The sequence below is a fragment of the Oncorhynchus keta genome, chromosome 10 (assembly GCF_023373465.1).
Source record: "Oncorhynchus keta strain PuntledgeMale-10-30-2019 chromosome 10, Oket_V2, whole genome shotgun sequence".
In the NCBI taxonomy this organism is placed as follows: Eukaryota; Metazoa; Chordata; class Actinopteri; order Salmoniformes; family Salmonidae; genus Oncorhynchus; species Oncorhynchus keta.
The window spans coordinates 55,655,640-55,672,443 of NC_068430.1; the positions used below are offsets into that span (position 1 = coordinate 55,655,640).

The following is a 16,804-nucleotide window of genomic DNA, read 5'->3' on the forward strand; positions in this document are numbered from 1 at the left end:
CAGGAGAGCTATTCTTCTTGGCCTTTACCCCTATACTGGGCCCTTTGGAATGACTCTAAGCAAATCACTTTAGCATCTGCAACCAACAAATGTTGAACTTTGAAGTACTGTACGGTAGTGGAGGTTCCTCAGAGGAGGAAAGGGAGGACCGATTTTATATTTTTTTTTCCCAAAAAAATATACAAATGTATCCTCTTTAGATAAAACTATACTAAATATATTCACGTCACCAGATACCTGATTAAAACACATTGTTTTGCAATGAAGGTCTACAGTAGTCTCAACAACACACTCTAGGCCAGCACCATAGTGTAGCTGGAGGACAGCTATTGTCTGTCCTCCTCTGGCTACATTGACTTCAATACACAACCGAGGATGCTCGTGCTCCTCACCCCCTCAATTATGACAACTTCCGGAGGATGTCCTCCAACCAATCAAAGCTTTTGCAGTAGGAACTAACTTGTTGTCCACCCAATCAAAGGATCAGAGAAGGAACCTAATACTACGCATGTGTGATTTAGAAGTGTGGTGAGTTGGATAGATTGAGATTGAGATAGTGAATAGTACAGTGAATTGTTGTTGTTGAAGAACCCTTTTCATTCTCTGGAGTACACAGAAAGAGATGGCCACATCAGATTCAAGCTTCTGGAAAAAAGCTGCATTGATCATGTAATGGACAAAGGTCTGCGCATTCCATCTGTGCAACACAACGAAAAGGTAAGAAACGGGTGTTGTCTTATCGACGCTACTGCATTTTTGGTCATGCAAGAGTTGGCTTTTAGGGGGCACGATGAGAGGGAAAGTTCCGCTAACCAGGGCAACTACAATGAGCTTGCAGAGTTGCATATTATGATGCTTTAATTACTGAGCATATAGACCTTTCTACTGTCTTCTCTGGGATGTCAAAGTCCATTCAGAATCACTTGATAGCTTCCATCGCATCATCCATTAAAAGGAAGATAAAAAGAGGTTGACGCAGTGCCTTTTCTCACACGTCAAATGGAGAAACCACAGACATCAGCAGTCACTAGCAGTGGTCAGTTATCATCAGGTATGTGGACGATCGGGTCTTTATTCAGGAACGGGTTTTTTGGGGGGGCTACTTTGATGTGTCAAGTGGGCGAGATGTGCAGTCTGTGTTTGATTTAGTGAAATCTGAGATGTCAGAGATTAAGTTCATGGAGAAACCTGTTGCCCAAACCCATGATGGTGCTTCTGTAATGGCTCCTGACTTAAATGGCCACCTTTGTGCATTGCTATGCATTCTAAAAGATAAGGTTTTCCTTGTGACACTTGGAGGCTTCACCACTTTTTGGGGGGAGGGAAGTCGACCAAGAGGGTGATGTTGCTTGAATAGGCTGGATGTGCATGCTTGCCGAAAAATGCACAAACGCATTGGAGTTTCACTTCTAGAATTGTCAACCCTGTTGCGAATAATTGTGCGCAATGGAAGGACACCGTCACCCTATTATAGAGCACCCTACCATGGATGATGATACTGTGTCATGTGCAGATGAGTTCAAGGCAAAGCTGGAAGATATTTGTATTTTCACTTTTGCTGAAATATTTTTTCTGCGACATATATGAGAAGGCAGCAAGCATGACAGAGGTTCCAGAGATCATGCACAGAGGAAAAGCATCGGCAGGTACATCTACAATGTACTGCATGACTCAATTCACGATAACATCAAGTCTCAGATAGCACAGAGGTACAAAAGCTTGGACACCATGCGATTCCTGGAGTTGTTAGATGGTAGTACATTTGATTAATTCAAGAGAGAGTTCCCAGGTGACGCTTTGACAAGCCTATCGCAGACCTTTTGACATTTTTTTTCATGTCTGAAAACAGAGCTGCAAGTGTTTTATGGTAATGGGGAGATTCAAGCCCCTGGTCCTCTGCCCTCCTGGCCTACCCAAGGCCCTCTGAAGAACTGAAGTCCCTGGTCCTCTGCCCTCCTGGCCTACCCAAGGCCCTCTGAAGAACTGAAGTCCCTGGTCCTCTGCCCTCCTGGCCTACCCAAGGCCCTCTGAAGAACTGAAGCCCCTGGTCCTCTGCCCTCCTGGCCTACCCAAGGCCCTCTGAAGAACTGAAGCCCCTGGTCCTCTGCCCTCCTGGCCTACCCAAGGCCCTCTGAAGAACTGAAGCCCCTGGTCCTCTGCCCTCCTGGCCTACCCAAGGCCCTCTGAAGAACTGAAGTCCCTGGTCCTCTGCCCTCCTGGCCTACCCAAGGCCCTCTGAAGAACTGAAGCCCCTGGTCCTCTGCCCTCCTGGCCTACCCAAGGCCCTCTGAAGAACTGAAGTCCCTGGTCCTCTGCCCCCCTGGTCCTCTGTCCCTCCTGGCCTACCCAAGGCCCTCTGAAGAACCAAGGCCCTCTGAAGAACTGAAGCCCCTGGTCCTCTGTCAATGCTCCTGGCCTACTCCCAAGGTCCCTCTGAAGAACTGTCACAGCCCTCTCATCCACCCCTGGTCCTCTGCCCTCCTGGAACACCCCAACCACTAGCCCAAGGAACACCCCAACCACCCTCTGAAGAACTGAACACCCCCCCTGGTCCTGAACACCCCAATCACTGTCCTCCTGGCATCTACCCCAACCACTGTCCTGCACTGGTCCCTCTGAACACCCCAACCACTGAAGTCAGTCTGAAGTCAAGCCTCTGAACACCCCAACCACTGTCCTGCGCTGAAGTCAACTGAATACCCCAACCAGCCCCTGGTCTCTGAACACCCCAACCACTGTCCTGCGCTGGCCTGAACCCAACCACTGTCCAGCAGGCCCTCTGAAGACCACTGAAGTCAAGCCTCTGAACACCTCAACCACTGTCCTGCGCTGCCCTGAACACTCCAACCACTGTCCTGCGCTGAAGTCAAGCCTCTGAACACCCCAACCACTGTCCTGCGCTGAAGTCAAGCCTCTGAACACTCCAACCACTGTCCTGCGCTGAAGTCAAGCCTCTGAACACCCCAACCACTGTCCTGCGCTGAAGTCAAGCCTCTGAACACCTCAACTCACGTCATTCAATCACTGCGTAAGTAGCCCTCTCATGTTTGGATAAATACCATAGTCGACCAGTAACTTGAAAAGATCTTGAAAGATGGGACAATCTCAACTTTTTCCACAAATATTTTTTCTTAATAATAACAACATTTGAAGTATAAACTGTATTTTTGACAAAATTCAGCTAACATGTGGGAACAACCTCCAAATTATTCAAATATAATAATAACTTAAAATCCAACAAGTGTAAAGGCCAAACATGGGATTATTCAAATATATAATAACAATATCCAAACCTTTTATTTTTTTTTATTTTATAGCGTTATATTATGCTCCAGGGCTAATTCCGTTAGCATTTTGGCATGTTTTTCTAGATTCAGAACATAAAACAACATTTATAAAGCAAAGATTATCCCTTTGACCAGCACAGAAAATACCTCAATAGTTTAAGGATATATAATGTTGCAGAACAGTGATTAAAATATATTTTTTTGAATATTTACAAGTAAATCGATCTTATGGGGGTTAGCCATCAATGACGGAGTTGACATGCCACTGATGGAGTTGACAACAAATACTCAAAACAGACATATTTTTGTCTCTAAAAATAAAAGTTTAATACTAACATTTGTAAAATAGAGAAAATGATTCATAATAGTAATAAATATATACATAAATAATCATTATATCAGATCTTTCAGCACCCTGGCGGAGTTGACGTTAGACAAAAATCTGAAGGAGTTGATGTTTTACGGAGCTACAAAGTAGCAATTTAGTTTTTCCCTCAGTTGCTTTATGACTCTAAAGCCTATTTAAAAGAAACCTATTTGTACCAAAATGAACATCCTTTCTTAATCTATCAGGGAGATGGAGTTGACCGTTTATGATTGTGATCATGGTGATTTCAATATTCTTTGTTTAAATCTATCAAAAGTAGAGAAATGTACAGACCATGAGTGGTCTTGTTGCACTACATGTAATGAGGACACGAAGAAGGGGTCACTATGGTATAGCTGCCCCTGCTCATTCCTGATTAATTCAGGATTTTAGACAAATCTGACGGAGTTGACCAATTTTCTTTTAGGAGTCACAGTTTTGAGATAAATATTATTTAAAGTTAGAGTCTACCATCCTCCTCATTTTTTCAAGTCACCAGCCTCCACTGCTGCGCAGTAAACAGTACAGGTTTAATTTTGGGGGGCTTTGTAGCCTTTAGTTGTGTCTTCATGTTCGGCATAGACATCCACATCATACAAAAGTGATTTGAATGCTGAAAAAGAGGAACAATGTCCTCAAAACCAAAACATTCCGCTGAAAAGTAAACATTTCAGTCTACATCTTCATTCTTAGTTCAAGAGGGAAATAAAAAACAGACATTTGGAAAGATCAAGGTTTCTGTTTGAGTAGTGAAATAAACTCATCAGAAAGCCTTTGCCATGCTCTGGATATGCTTAGAGCTCTGTCCTCTGTGAGTGTTTCATGTGCTTCCAAGATACACCTCATTTGAGTTGGTATACTTCAAGCTGGGGAAGGGTGAGGTTCTGATCAGATTCAAGCGGACAAGTATGAGCGAGAGAAAGAAGAAATGTATGGTCCCTGTCGAAAGAAGGCTGTATGAAAGGACACCATTGTGCGCTTAAGTCATGCATGACGGCAGTGTTGACAACGTATATGCTAGGCTACACATGTCTGTTTCAGATAGTCATGGCAATAAGAACTAAAAACAAGGCCACATCTGTGGTTATGCCCCGGTTTCGGCTACTTTCGACCAGCTGTGGGAGAATAGTGGAAACAAAACACATGGAAGCAATTTGGGAAAAGGTTGAAAAGGATGTTACACGCAAAATAAAAAGTCCAACGGGTCGTTCCATGAAATGAGTGCCCTCTGCGTCCCTTTGACATTTTATGTAGAAATTGGGCACCAATTTTACATTTTAAAAGCCTGTTATATTCAATGAAGTGCCGTTTAATATAGACCACATGGAGTATTCAATATATTTTTACTATGAATAAAGACTTGCTAATGTGCATTTTCGACATGGGTGGTGCTATACGTCACTGTGCGCATGGGTGCAAGGGCGCCTAGCTAAAATGGCAAACACACAAAAAAAACTGACAAGGTCAATTTTAATCCAGACAGGCTAAACTCATTGGACATTTCGGCTCCAACCTTGACTCACTCCACCTCATGGGTGGCTTGGCTGGTGATATATTCTGGTGAGTGGGACCCACTTGAGATACAGTAAACATACACTAAATGACCAAAAGTATGTTGAACATCTCATTCATCTCAAAGTTGGAAGCACAAAATCGTCTAGAATGTCATTGTATGCTGTAGCGTTAAGATGTCCCTTCACTGGAACTAAGGGGCCTGGCCCGAACCATGGAAAATAGCCCCAGACCATTATTCCTCCACCAAACTTTACATATTTATTTATTTTTACCTTTATTTAACTAGGCGAGTCAATTAAGAACAAATTCTTATTTGCAATGACGGCCTACCCTGGCCAAACTCTAACCCGGACGACACTGGGCCAATTGTGCGCAGCCCTATGGGACTCCCAATCACAGCTAGTTGTGATACAGCCTGGAATCAAACCAGGGTCTGTAGTGATGCCTCTAGCACTGAGATGCGGTGCCTTAGAAATGTATTTATATAGCCCTTCGTACATCAGCTGATATCTCAAAGTGCTGTACAGAAACCCAGCCTAAAACCCCAAACAGCAAGCAATGCAGGTGTAGAAGCACGGTGGCTAGGAAAAACTCCCTAGAAAGGAAAGGAAGAAACCTAGAGAGGAACAAGGCTATGTGGGGTGGCCAGTCCTCTTCTAGCTGTGCCGGGTGGAGATTAATGGCCAAGATGTTCAAATGTTCATAAATGACCAGCATGGTCGAATAATAATAAGGCAGAACAGTTGAAACTGGAGCAACATAGTTGGCACTATGCATCTGGACAAGTAGTGTTCTCCTGGCATCCGCCAAACCCAGATTGGTCCGTTGGACTGCCAGATGGTGAAGCGTTATTCATCACTCCAGAGAACACGTTTCCACTGCTTCAGAGTCCAATGGCAGCGAGCTTCACACCACTCCAGCCGACGCTTGGCATTGCGCATGGTAATCTTATGCTTGGGTGCGGCTGCTCGACCATGGAAACCCATTTCATGAAGCTTGCGACGAACAATTATTGTGCTGACGTTGCTTCCAGAGGCAGTTTGGAACTCAGTAGTGAGTGTTACAACCGAGGACAGGCGATTTTTATGCGCTACGCGCTTCAGTACTCGGCGGTCCTTGTTTTGTGAGCTTGTGTGGCCTACCACTGCGCATTATGCTGTTGTTGCTCCTAGACGTTTCCACTTCACAATAACAACACTTACAGTTGACCTGGGGCAGCTCTGGTAGGGCAGACATTTGATGTACTGACTTGTTGGAAAGGTGGCATGCCACGTTGAAAGTCACTGAACTCTCCAGTAAGATCATTCTACTGCCAATATTTGTCTATGGAGATTTCATGGCAGTGTGCTCAATTGTATACACCTGGTAGCAACGGGTGGGGCTGAAATAGCAGAATCCGCCAATTTGAACGGGTGTCCACATACTTTTGCATATAGATAGTGTAGCTCCGCAGCTGGACCTAGTTCAGACTGCCCCTAAGCCAAGTGGAGTGAGGATGAGGTGGTGTTATGAGTTATTTTGTATCCTGTTAACATTGACAAACTGCCAGCGCCACATGTTAAAGAGGCCGGGGACATTTACATACACTTCCCATGGAAAACACGTTGTGTTTGTTGGCAGATGGGTCAGGTATTTGCATAAAGGAGCCATCTCTCTGATGGGGCTCTGATAGCAGCTTATTTGGCCTCCGACCACACGCTAAGCATTGAATTAGACCAGCTTTGGACCAGGCTTTGATCAGCTTTACATTTTCGTCATTTAGCAGACACTCTTATCCAGAGCGACATACATGAGGAATTAGGGTTAAGTGCCTTGCTGAAGGGTACATTGACCAATTTTTTTGTTTGTTACCGAGGTGCCTCAGGGATTCAAACCAGCGACCTGTCGGTTACTGGCCTATCGCTCTTAACTGCTATGCTGCCTGCACTCTAAAATCGAATTAGTTGTGATTAAATGGAATGTGATGGTATGAGCAACTCGGTAACAATAGCAAATCACCTAAAATTGGAAACCAGAATGCAAACCCTACTGCCCTCAATAACCCCATACTTTTGTGTAGGGGGAGGTGAGGATACATTTTTTTTTGCTTTGTTTTAGGCTGTGTTTCTGTATAAGCACATTGTGACAACTGCTGATGTAAAAAGGGCTTCATAAATACATTTGATTGATTGGTTGATTGATTGATTAATAGTGTAACTTGTACCGTATACCTCACGCATGATGTGTCAGCAAGTAGAGCTACTTTAAACCACCGCACAACATAAATGGGCTCTATATACTGTAGGGCAAGATACTTGTTTTAGTGAAGACATGTATAATAAATGTGCAGTACATTTATAAACAAAAATATAAAAATTTAAACTGCCTTAAGGTATAAGAAGGCCTGTATTTCCAGCTTCCTCCTCCTTTCTTCAGGAGAGGGTTACTCCTGTTGGTTGGTGGGACAGTAATGTCTTTGTCTGAGACCCTCTTGTAAACCTCGGCTCAGGGCTTTGGCAAAGGGGCACACAATTGAACCAAGCCATTTGAAATCCTTTAATGCTGAACCGACCTAATAAAAAAGTCCCCCAACAAGACAAGACCCCCTGCATGTTTCCACCCATTCATCTATCTATCTATCTTGTTTTGCGAAGTCTTGTGTGGTGCCTACAATTGGATTTGGCAGGGCCTATATAATACTAGTTTTAACAGGCCTGTAAGACTCTCATGCTGTGTTAGGGAAATTAAGAGGCCACATAAACAGTGTATTGGGTGTCTGATGTTTTGTTTGTCCTTGTCCTCGGAAGGGCCAGCATTAAAAAGGTCCCTGTGTGTGTGCTGGGATTCCAACTCAAAAACAAATTATTTGAATCTTGAGTTACAGATGAAAAAAATATATATAGGCCTTTACTGTACTGTAAACATTAGTCATGCAGAAAATATGCGAGTATTGTGCCATGGCTATGAGGACCATGGGCTTAGAGTAATTAAATGGCACCATAAACCATGATGATTGCTTTGTATGAAATTTTAATCAAATCTTATTTTATTTATTACATGCTTCGTAAACAGCAGTGGTGACTAACAGTGAAATGCTTACTTACTAGAAGAGCGAGAAAAATTCTGCTCTCTGCTTACTTACTATGCTTACTTCCTCTGGTATTGAACACAGTTTATTCCATCTTAAATTTTATTGATTACTTAAGTTTAGAAATACCTAAAGTTGGATTAGGAAAGTTGTTTGAAATGTTTGGATCAAGTTTACAGGTAACTAATTATATAATGTTTAGTCATGTTGTGCGAGTTGGAACCGGTGTATTTTCTGAATCATACGTGTCAAATAAATGGACTTTTTGGATATACAACGACAGAATTTATCGAACAAAAGGACCATTTGTGATGTTTAGTGGACATATTGTAGTGCCAACAGAAGAGATCTTCAAAGGTAAGGCATGAATTATATGTTATTTCGGACTTTTGTGTTGTGCCTGGCGGGTTGAATTATGATTTTCATGTGTAAGTTTGATGGGGTGCTATCCTCAGATAATAGCATGGTTTGCTTTCACCGTAAAGCCTTTTTGAAATCTGACACTGTGGCTGGATTAACAAGAAGTTAATCTTTAAACCCATGTAATACACTTGTATAATTTAGGAATTATTATTATGAGTATTTCTGTTTTTTTTATTTGGCGTACTACTATTTCCGTTAACGGGATTGACGCGTGAAGGGATCACTAAGAAGTTCAACACATTTTTCAACCACTCCACATTTTTTTTTGTTAACAAACTATAGGTTTGGCAAGTTGGTTAGGACATCTACTTTGTGCATGACATAAGTCATTTTTTCCAACAATTGTTTACAGACAGATTATATCACTTATAACTCACTGTATCATAATTCCAGTGCGTCAGAAATGTACATACACTAAGTTGACTGTGCTTTTAAACAGCTTGGAAAATTCCAGTAAATTATGTCATGGCTTTGGAAGCTTCTGATAAGCTAATTGAGATCATTTGAGTCAATTGGAGGTGTACCTGTAGATGAAAAAGGGGGAGGCTTGCAAGCCGAAGAACACCATCCCAACCGTGAAGCATGGGGGTGGCAGCATCATGTTGTGGGAGTGCTTTGCTGCAGGAGGGACTGGTGTACTTCACAAAATAGATGGCATCATGAGGAAGAAAATTATGTGGATATATTGAAGCAACATCTCAAGACATCAGCCAGGAAGTTAAAGCTTGGCCGCAAATGGGTCTTCCAAAAGGACAATGACCCCAAGCATACTTCCAAAGTTGTGGAAAAATGGCTTAAGGACAACAAAGTCAAGGTATTTGAGTGGCCATCAGAAAGCCCTGACCTCATACTATAGAACATTTGTGGGCAGAACTGAAAAAGCGTGTGCAAGAAAGGAGGCCTACAGTTACCTGATTCAGTTACACCAGCTCTGTCAGGAGGAATGGGCCAAAATTCACCCAACTTATTGTGGGAAGCTTGTGGAAGGCTACCCGAAAAGTTTGACCCAAGTTAAACAATTTAAAGGCAACGCTACCAAATACTAATTGAGTGTATGTAAACTTCTGACCCACTGGGAATGTGATGAAAGAAATGAAAGCTGAGATAAATCATTCTCTCTACTATTATTCTGACATTTCACATTCTTAAAATAAAGTGGTGATCCTAACTGACCTAAGACAGGGAATGTTTACTAGGATTAAATGCCAGGAATTGTGAAAAACTGAGTTTAAATGTATTTGGCTAAGGTGTATGTAAACTTCCAACTTCAACTGTACATGGGGTACCAGTACCGAGTTGATGTGAAGGGGTACGAGGTAATTGAGGTAGATATTTACATATAGGTATGGATAAAGTGACTTCGCAACAGGATAGATAATAAACAGTACCAGCAGTAACAAAAAGTTCAATGCCGATAGTCCGGGTAGCTACTGGTGAACAACTGAACAAAATTTCAACAATTTTACTGAGTTACAGTTCAAATAAGTAAATCAGTCAATTCGGCTGTATCACATCCAGCCGTGATTGGGAGTCCCATAGGGTGGCGCACAATTGGCCCAGCGTCATCCGTGTTTGGCCGGGGTAGGCCATTGTAAATAAGAATTTGTTCTTAACTGACTTGCCTGGTAAAATAAAGGTTAAATTTAAAAAAATCAAAACAAAAAAAATATAATTAGGCCCTAATCTATGGATTTCACATGACTGGGAAGGGGCACAGACTTGGGAGCCAGGCCCACACATTAGTTTTTCCCTACAGAAGGGCTTTATTACAGACAGAAATATTTCTCAGCACAGGTTCCTTAGCTTAGTGATGAGCTTGGAGTGCAATATAGTCTTGTACGGTGAGTTGTAGTCAATGAAAAGCATTCTCACGTAGGTGTTCCTTTTTTCCCAATGGGAAAGGGCAGTGTGGAGTGCAATAAAGATGGCATCATCTGTGGCTCTGTTGGGGCAGTAAGCAAATTAGAGTGGGTCCAGGGTGTCTGGGAGGATGGTGTTGATGTGAGCCATTTGTGATCACACAGTCATTCGGAACAGCTAGAGCTCTCATGCATGGTTCAGTGTTGCTAGCCTCGAAGTGAAGATAGAAGTTATTTAGCTCATCTGGTAGGCTCACGTCACTGGACTGCTCGCGGTTGGGTTTCTCGTTGTAATCCATGATAGTTTGCAATCCTACGAGTGTCAGAGCCGGTGTAGTAGGATTCGATCTTGGTCGTGTATTGATGCTTTACATGTTTAATGGTTCGTCGGAGGGCATAGCATAATTTTTTATAATCATCAGTGTGGATGTTGCCTGTAATCCATGTCTTCTGGTTGGGATATATACGTATCGTCACTCTATGGTCACTGAATCCAGGAACTTTTTCCAGTCTGTGCTAGCGAAACAGTCCTGTAGCTAGCATCTGCTTCATCGGACCACTTCTGTATTGAGTGCATCACTGGTACTTCCTGTTAGAGTTTCTGCTTGTAAGTAGGAATCAGAAGGGTATAGTTATGGTCAGATTTGCCAAATTGAGTGTGAGGGAGAGCTTTGTATTATGTGTCTCTGTTTGTGGAATAAATGTATCTAGAGTTTTTTTTGCCTCCAGTTGCACAGGTGACATGCTGGTAGAAATTATGTAAAACGGATTTGATTTCCTGCATTAAAGTCACCGGCCACTAGGAGCGCCACCTCTGGGTGAGCATTCCCTGTTATATTTTGGCCAAAAGCAGCAGTGGTTATGATTTAAATGCAGAATCCTGAATAGTGGAAATGGCATCCTTCCTTTCTCCTGTCCTTGAATTTAGTGTCATGCTATTGAACAGTAGGTGCAAGTAATATAACGTTCAACCTGGCTTTCATCTATTCAATCATGTCTGTTTTATGTTTGCATGGAAGAAAGTAAGGATAAAAAAAACTTTCCAAGTGAGCTCCTTACATCTCAACACCATCACCAATGCCCGACATAGATGCACACCTGTGGAACTGGGTAAAATGGGACACAGGGTTGCCAGGAAGTGGGGCAGGATTTGCACTGGGCTCACCACAGGTTTGGCATGCAAACAATCAACCCTCACCCTCAAATGGGGCAATTTGGCCCAAAGAAAAAGTCCCTAGTGTGAGAGCAACAGCTGGCAGCTTTTAAGATGTTTAACTATTTTTTTCTGCCACTTTTATTACAGCTGAACTCTGATGACCCACTTGGCATGACAAAACAATACAATTTCCTCATCTTCCGAGTACTCCCAGAGCTTGCTTTTCGGGAAAAACATCAGTAAAAGTACTTGTTTGTTTTTGGGGAGGGCTCCCTGAGTACCGTTCACCAGGTTCAGTAGGCCAATGCAGTGGACGCAGCTCCAATAGCGGTGGTCCCATTTAGCCTAGGCACTCCAGATATCACAGTGAATGATTTACCGTGTGTAAATGCTGTTGTGAAGACACTGGGGTGTAGTGTGTGTGTGTGTTTGTGTGAGCGAATGTCTAAGTACTTTGTGACATCTGCTGATGTAAAAAGGGCTTTATAAATACATGTTATTTTATTTTATTTGAATGGCACTGACAGTTGCTGTGTTTCTTCTCACTCTCTGCTCATGCCAAGTTCTCTCTGAGGCCAAAAAGTTCCCAGAGCAACAGTTCCTAACAGAGGGTGAGCTATGGAGTTGCTCCAACAGCTGGAGTATCGCTAGACATGGAGCACAAGAAACATAGGGATCCATAACACCATGCTAACTTATGACTGATGTAGTGGAGCGGGTTCAGAGTTCCTTGGTGTCCACATCACCAACAAACTTTCATGGCCCAAACACACCAAGAGAGTCATGAAGAGGGCACGAAAACACCTTTTCCCCCTCGGGAGACTGAAAATATTTGGCATGGGTCCTCAGATCCCCAAGATATAAGACTGCTGAACAGCTACTCAAATGACTACCTGGAATATTTGCATTGATCCCCCCCCCCCTTTTATTTTAACTGCCTCTACTCCCTGTTTATTAACTATGCATAGTCACTTTACTCCTACCTACATGTACAAATTACCTCGACTAACCTGTACCCCCGCACATTGACTCTGTATCGGTACCCTGTGTATAATAATAATAATAATAATAATATATGCCATTTAGCAGACGCTTTTATCCAAAGCGACTTACAGTCATGTGTGCATACATTCTACGTATGGGTGGTCCCGGGAATCGAACCCACTACCCTGGCGTTACAAGCGCCGCCATGCTCTACCAACTGAGCTACAGAAGGACCACAGTATATCTTTGCTAGGTAAAGCCATACCTTATCTCAGCTCATTGGTCACCATAGCAACACCCACCCGTAGCACGCACCCCAGCAGGTATATTTCATCCCCAAAGCCAACACTTCCTTTGGCCGCCTTTCCTTCCAGTTCTCTGCTGCCAATGACTGGAACTAATTGCAAAAATCACTGAAACTAGATTCTTACATGTATATGTATATCTCCCTCTCTAACTTTAAGCATCAGCTGCCAGAGCAGCTTACCGATCACTGTACCTCTACACAGCCAATCTGTAATAGCACACCCAACTACCTCATCCCCATATTATTATTGATCTTCTTGCACTTTTGCACCCCAGTATCTCTACTGCACACCATCATCTGCACATCTATCACTCCATCTGTTAAATTGTAATTGTTTCGCCTCTATGGCCTATTTATTGCCTTTACCTCCCTACTCTTCTACATTTGCACACACTATACATAGATGGTTATATTGTGTTATTGACTGTACGTTTGTTTATGTGTAACTCTGTGTTGTTGTTTTTGTTGCACTGCTTTGCTTTATCTTGGCCAGGTCACAGTTGTAAATGAGAACTTGTTCTCAATTGGCCTACCTGGTTAAATAAAAGTGAAATATATATATATATATGTTATTTATAGTGTTACTTTTTATTTAAAAAAAAATATGTTTGCTTATTTAGTAAATATTTTCTTAACTCTATTTCTTGATCTGCATTGTTGGTTAAGAGCTTGTACGTAAGCATGTCACCACCGTAAGGTCTACACCGATTATATTCGGCGCATGTGACAACTAAAAATGTATTTGATTTGATCATCTCTGAAAGTATTAGGCACGGGACAATAGTAGTATCACAATGTTTTTTCTATGGCAAAAATGTAAACACGAAGCAGACCAGAGTCCTTTAAAAAACCTAGATGTAAAATATTGTCTGCTGTCGCTTGGAAAATAAATACATGTGACTCTGGATGACAACATAATGATGTATGTTTCCATTAGGGCTGTTTTCTTAAAGAAGTTAAATCAGCTTTGTGTTTTGTTTCCTTACCACGATACTAACGGCTATCGCAATACTGGTATCGTCCTGGCCCTATAAAGTATACTACTAAGTTGCATGGATTTTTTTTTCTGTTTATGACTTCTTACATTTTCGTAAGTTGAGGTCAAATTCTAATTTGGATGAGCTATCACTTTAACCTAAAGTAAGGAGAAGACCCACCATTGCAAAAACCACAGTATGCTTAGAAGACAACAATGACCTACAATCATTCTCTTCCTGAAAAGACAGACTGCTATAACACCTTTGATGCTCAGTCTAGGCAGGAAATCACTTCGTTACACTCTCACTTGGTCCCTGGAAGGACTTCACACGAGAAACTCACTCTTAGAAAATGTATTGCCACATACTAATACTTTCTCTGAATAGATGCCAGTAAATCGAGATCACAACGGTCTAGACTTCCTCTGGCCTGACCCACAGTGAACTAGAGACAGTAAACCCGATTCAGAGGGGATGGGTTAAATGCAGAAGACACATTTCAGTTTACATTTACATTTAAGTCATTTAGCAGACGCTCTTATCCAGAGCGACTTACAAATTGGAATGCATTCAGTTGTACAACTGACTAGGTAACCCCCTTTCCCTTAATACACTGCACCAGTGGTGGAGTATTAATCAAATCAAATGGTATTGGTCACAGACACATATTTAGCCGATGTTATTACGGGTGTCGCTAGATGCTTGTGTTCCTAACTCCAACAGTGCATTAGTATCTAATCCATACACACAAATCTGAAAGTAAAATAATGGGATGAAGAAATATATACTGTAAATATTAGGACGAGCAATGTCGCAGTGGCATTGACCAAAATACAGTAGAATACAGTATATACATCTGGAATATAACATGGTCTATCGAGATTTCAACCCCGGCCAGGGTATTTCTGGGTCTGGGGCAACGGTTCTTCAGTTTTCAGGAAGGCAGAAGTGATGCTCACTTACTTAGCCATCCACTACATTAACACCAGTACTCTGCCCTACCCTATGTCAGTTATCTGAACGGGCTAAACAGAAAGAAAACTCAAAGTCAAATTTGACAATAACACACTAAATGCCCATCCTGTACACTTTTATCTGTAGCTGCTGAGATGGGATTATTCGACTGAATCGGAAAACTAGCCGTCAAGTCCTTGCTTCCTCCGTACTTGTTTCCTCAACTCCTCTGAAAGCTCATTGGGAGAGAGGATCCAAGCTCCCTTTCCTCCCTCAGACCTCCTTAAGTGTGCTTTGAGAGGATTTGAGGAAACCAGGACGGGGGAAGGATTTCACAGCTAGTAATTTTTTCACATAGCCCTGCCAACACATAGAATACATCCTGTGGTCTGAAGTGAAGTAGTCTGACCTCTTGGCTGCCAAAGTGAACACAAACAGCCTCATTGTTGAGATGCGATGAGTTGTCAAATGGCTGGTGAGGGAGTTGTAGGCTTAGATGGCTCAGGCGTGGCTGTTTACATGCCATGACCACTTCAAACGTCTGCTGACCAATCAGCATCCAGAAACACACACACACACACACACACACACACACACACAGGGTGTCTGTTTCTGTACATCTATTATGTGATCTACTGTATGTAGCCTATCATGTGTTACTGTACTGAAATGTGGCATTTGTAAATATGGATCATTGCCATATTTGCCATTTTGTAGAGAATCTTGGAAACTTACATTGACTACATTCATAATGGAATGTACAGTATTTAAAACATTTATTTAATTTTATTTATTAAAATTAACTAGGCAAGTCAATTAAGAATAAATTCTTACTTACAATAACAGTCTACTACTATGTACTGTATGAGTGTCCTGTTGTGGTAGTGTGCCATGATATTGTGGAACATCCTTCATGGATAAAGTAGTTATCACACACTGTATCTCCAGTAGGCTTGGTTCAGTAAATCAAATATTGTGTTGTCATCTACAGAGAACTTAATGCACATGCAGAAGAAAGAGTTTCTAAATGTATGTTTACGGGCAATTCCACAGTAATGGCATTTTGCTGAGACTGATTTTTTACTTAAAAATGTATGTCAAACAAAAACCCATAATTTCAAAGTTTAACAAACCGTTAAATTTAAACTGAAATTTTAATTTAAAAAAAACAGTTAAAAAAATGTGTTTATGTGACCAGTGTCAGCTATGAATATCTTTTGAATATGTGGTTATTATTCAACACACAACGCCCCCCCCCAAAATATCATATTTGGTTGGTCCGGACCCTAACAAAGCTGAACCAACCATAGACGTCCATGTTTCACAAGTTTGGACAATAAAGTACAGCACAATAGAGATTAGTACAGTACAGTACAGCACAGCAGAGTAGAGTAGAGGAAAGTAGAGTATAGTTCAGTACAGTACATTATACTAGCGTGTTCTACTGATCTATATTCTACAGGACTGTACTGTATTCTTATGTACTCAACTGTGCTCTACTGTATGGAACTGTGCTGTCCAAAGTTGTGAAACATAGACTGGACTAAATCTAAACCAATCATAGATGTCTATGCTTGTGCCAAATCAAGGATGGTCTGGACCGTACCAAAAATCAAAGTCTGTGGACGTTGAAATTTAAGCCAGTCTGGACCGTACCAAAAAACGATGTCTGTGGATGTTGAAATTTAAGCCAGTCTGGACCGTACCAAAAAACGATGTCTGTGGACGTTGAAATTTAAGCCAGTCTGGACCGTACCAAAAAACGATGTCTGTGGACTTGGGGTTAAGCAATATCCCTCTGGGCTGGGTAAAGTTATATTTATTAGGTAGGGCGCAAGTAGTAGAGGTTAATGGTTCACTGTCTCAGGCAAAACCAATGAGTTGTGGCGTTCCGCAGGGGAGCGTGCT

At 42.0% G+C, this 16,804-nt stretch overlaps 1 protein-coding gene across 1 annotated transcript in view; it reads right to left on the reverse strand.

Moving 5' to 3' along the window:
• The window catches only part of LOC118388995 (uncharacterized), a 49,997-nt gene that overhangs the window by 28,095 nt on the left and 5,098 nt on the right, over positions 1-16,804 (reverse strand). The gene's annotated exons all lie outside the window — the stretch shown is intronic.